Source organism: Elephantulus edwardii, unplaced genomic scaffold (genome assembly GCF_000299155.1).
Source record: "Elephantulus edwardii isolate Elephantulus edwardi_28Jun2011 unplaced genomic scaffold, EleEdw1.0 scaffold00124, whole genome shotgun sequence".
Taxonomy (NCBI): domain Eukaryota; kingdom Metazoa; phylum Chordata; class Mammalia; order Macroscelidea; family Macroscelididae; genus Elephantulus; species Elephantulus edwardii.
In genome coordinates, this window is record NW_006399874.1 from 10,469,006 (window position 1) to 10,473,595 (window position 4,590).

The following is a 4,590-nucleotide window of genomic DNA, read 5'->3' on the forward strand; positions in this document are numbered from 1 at the left end:
TGACATTAGTTAAAATATGGTTTTTGCCAGTAATTGTTTTTTCAGTTTGTGGTCAGCTAGTTCCTGGAACACAAACATTCACACAAGATCAAAGGTATAGGTTCTTACAATACAGATCAAAGGTATAGGTTCTTACAATACAGATCAAAGGTATAGGTTCTTACAATACAGATCAAAGGTATAGGTTCTTACAATACTTGGGTTTGGGGACATTGTTTAAGAAATTTTCCTTTCACTAGAACATGATTGTATAAATAATGACAAAAATAAAAAAAGTTCCTTGAAACAAACAAAAATGAAAATACAACACACAAAAACCTCTGGGATACAGCAAAGGCCACCTCAGGGGGAAGCTCATAGGTATAGGCACACTTATAAAAAAGGAAGAAAGAAGAAAAATCAATGCTCTAAATCAACAACTTCATCAAATAGAAAAAGAAGAACAATTTAATCCTACAGTCTCTAGAAGAAAAGAAATTATAAGAACAAGTGCTGAAATCAATGAGATAGAAGAGAGAAAAACAAATGAAATCATCAATAAGACAAGGATCTGGTTTTTCAAAGGGCCATTAAATTTAACAAACCACTAGCAAACTTAACAAAAGAGGGGGAAAAGAGAAGACACAAATAACTCGATTAAGAAATGATCAAGGTAACATCACAAGAGAAACAGATAAAATTAAATTGATAATATCAGAATACTATGAAAAGATATGCTCAGATTAAAAAAAAATCCTAGAGAATATGAACAAATTCCTAGAAACTCATGTCCATCCAGATTGACAAGGACAGATATAGAACACATAAACTCATCACAAAAGAAGTTGAATAGGTCATAAAATAACTCCCCCCATAAGAAAAGTTCTGGACGAGATGATTTCACAACAGAATATGATCAAACATTTAGAGATGATCTATCAGCAATTCTACCTAAATTATTTCAAAAAATTGAAAAAGAACGAACACTTTCAGAGCCATTCTATGAAGTAAATAACCCTAATACCCAAACCAGGCAAAGATATTACGAAGAAATAAAACTACAGACCAATATATCTCATGAAAATAGATGAAAAAAATCCTTAACAAAATCCTAGACAATAGAATCAAAAGGCACATAAAAAAATAATTTATAAAAACCAAGTGGGATTCATAACATGTATGCAAGGATGGTTCAACATGAAAAAAAACAATTAACATAATTCACCACATTGAAAATGTAAATAATGAGAACTATATGATTTTAGCAATTGATACAGAAAAGTCATTTGACAAAATCCAATACTCCTTCCTGATAAAGATACTCAGCAAAATTGGAATAGAAGGGAATTTCCTCAACATAGTGAAAAGTATATTTGCAAAACCAACACCCAATATCATTCTCAATGGAGAAAAACTAAGAGCATTTTCCTTGTGAACAGAGACCACTTCCATTCAATATTGTACTAGAAGTGCTTATGAGGGCAATATGACAAGAGAAGAAAATAAAAGGAATCCAGTTCAGGAAAGAGATAGTTAAACTTATCACTATATGCAGATGATATGACAGTGTACGAAGAAAATCCCAAGGACTCAACAAAAAAAAAACCTGTTAGAGCTAGTAGACCAATTTAGTACAGTGGCAGGATATAAGATCCATGTCTAAAAATCAGTAAGATTCCTCTACAGTAACAAAGAAAACTCAGAAATAAACCAAGAAAGCAATACCATTTATAATAGCAATCACAAATTGAGAAACTTCGAAGTGAACCTAACTACATACTCTAAAGAATTCTACAAAGAAAATTACAGAACATTTCTTCAAGACAAAATTAAAGACCTGCTTTGTTCATGGATGGGAAGACTCAATACTGTGAATATTACAATCATACCAAAAGCAATCTACATGTTCAATGAAATCCCAATATGCATACCAAATTTATTTTTCAAGGAGGTTGGAAGGAAAATTGTCAAGTTTATTTAGAGAGGAAAGAGACCCTGAATAAGCAAAGCACTTCTTAAAAACAAAAATGAAGTTGGAGGCATAGCACTCCCTGACTTCAAAGCCTAGTACACAGCAGTAGTAACCAAAACAGCATAATGCTGGTACAATGATAGCATACAGAACAATGGAACATAACTGAGAACTCAGAAATGGACTCAGCTATCTATGGTCAACTGATATTTGACAATAAAACGTATCAAATAGGGAATTATAACCCCTTCAACAAAGTGTTGTTGTTGTTATGTGCCATCGAGTTGCCTGTGTCTCATAGCGACCCTGTGTACAACAGCCCTAAACCCTGCCCTATCCTGTGCCAGTCTCATCATATGCAACACACCTGCCCCCATTATTACCCTAGCCACTAAATCAATCCATCTCATCAAGAGTCTTCCTATCCTGCACTGTCCCTCCATCCTCCCAAACATGAAGTCCTTCTCCAAGGAAAAACCCTTCAACAAATGTTGTTGTTGTTATGTGCCGTCAAGTCGCCTGCGACTCATAGCGACCCTATGTACAACATCCCTAAACTCCGCTCTGTCCTGTGCCAATCGCACCGTCTCTGACACTCCCATCACAATTATCCCAGTCACTGAATCAATCCACCTCATAGAGGGCCTTTCTTCCTGCGCTGTCCCTCCACCCTCCCAAGGATGATGTCCCTCTCCAAGGACCGGTCTCTCCTCAGAACATGTCCAAAATATGTTAGATGGAGCCTCAGAATCCTTGCCTCCAAGGAGCCACCTGGTTTAACCCTTTCCAGGACAAATCTGTTTGTTTTCCTAGCAGTCCATGGTATTCTCAATACTTTTCTCCAGGACCACAGCTCAAAGGCATCAATTATCCTTCTATCCTCCTTGGTCATTGTCCAACTCTCTGATGCATAACAAGTGATTGGGAAGACCAAAGCCTGTATCAGATGCACCTTAGTCTCCAGAGAGACACCATTGCTCTTCAGTCAAATAGTGCTGGCAAAACTGGATTGCTACCTGCAGAAAGATGAAACAGGATTCACATCTCACACCGTACCAAAAAAAAAAAAATAATCAACTTAAGGGAGAAGCTGGGAGTAAAATCCAGAACCATAGTTAATTGGAAACAAACTGGGATCAATCTTGGGTGGCCTAGTCTATGGTATAAAGAGACGGCCAAATACAGTCAGAATGCTTAATCTGGAGAGGATACAACTGATGAGTGGGACTTTCTAAAGAGTAAATGCCTGTGCACATCAAAAACTTTCCAACAGAGTGAAAAGAAAACCTACTGAATGAAGAAAAACATTTGACAAGATCACTTTAGACAATTGTCTCATATTAAGAGTTTACAGAATCTTACAAGGCCTTCACAAATAAAAGATTGATAACACAATTACAAAATGGGCAAAAGACTTGGAAACAATTTTCACAATATTTGAATGGCAAAGAGACACATGAAGAAATGCTCAAAATCACTGGCAATAAAAAAGATAGAAATCAAAACCACAATAAGGTAAAATTTCACTCCAGTAGCAGTGGCTAAGTTAAACAGGGCAGCAAATAATAAATGTTGAAGCGAATGTGGCAAGATAGGAACTCTTAAACATTATTGCTGGGATTGTAAAATGGTACAATCACATTGGAAGACAGTTTGACTCTTCCTCAGAAAGCTAAACATAGAAATATTTTATGACTCAGTTATTTCACTGCTAAGAATATGTGCCAAGAAAATAAGAACTGAGACACAAATAGAGATTTGTACACCAGTGTTCATAGCAGCATTATGCACCATCGCAAGAACAAGGAAACATCTCAATTGCCCAACCACATGGAATGGATTGAGAAAGTATGGTACACAATGGAATACTACAAGCACAGAGGCGCAATGATTTTGTAAGTTACTACCTAACTTAAAAGGAACTGGAGAGCACTATGCTAACTGAACTAAGTCCCATATGGAAAAACACTGTGTAAGACCATTCTTTTAGAACATGTATGAGGATCCAAGAGGGAGTGGGTAGAAGCAGAGGAGTGAGAATGGGCATGGGTGGGGTACAGTGGAGTGGTTGTTAATCATAGGGTAGCACAATTTGATTGATGGAGGGACTGGGTGGGCAAAAGGAAATGGGAAAGATCTGGTGTGAAAAACAATATACAGGAACTTTGTAATTAAACCAATATAAAATAAAATTTTACTTAAATGAAACACACAATGTAGACCTATGATTGCATAAAACACAGAGTGTGTGTACAAAACATGATGTAAATCAATGACTATATGTACACCAGTAATATAAAATAAAAAAAAAACAAAAAACAAAAAAAAACAACCCCTCACCAAAATAATGGTACAGTGAGTAAACAGTTTGGGGATAAAGGACAATATGCACATCAAAAGACAGAGAATCATAGATTTAGATTTTATTTTTTTTTTTTGAGAGAACAGTCTTTATTTTCAGTATAAAAAATGTCCATTAGGTGGAGGTCAAAGGGGGTAGAGGCAGATGCCTACATAGGGGGGCAGCACGGTGGACCTTCCCAGCCCCAGCAGTCCTTTGATCTTGTGTAGGCCTCAGTAGAGTTCCAGGTAACTATACAGGTGCAGGATGAACAGTAAGAGGGGTCAGAGGTGCAAGT

The 4,590-nt window shown here is 36.5% G+C and overlaps 1 pseudogene; it reads right to left on the minus strand.

Moving 5' to 3' along the window:
• Positions 1 to 4,590, minus strand: part of LOC102868410 — a 6,398-nt pseudogene that overhangs the window by 1,314 nt on the left and 494 nt on the right.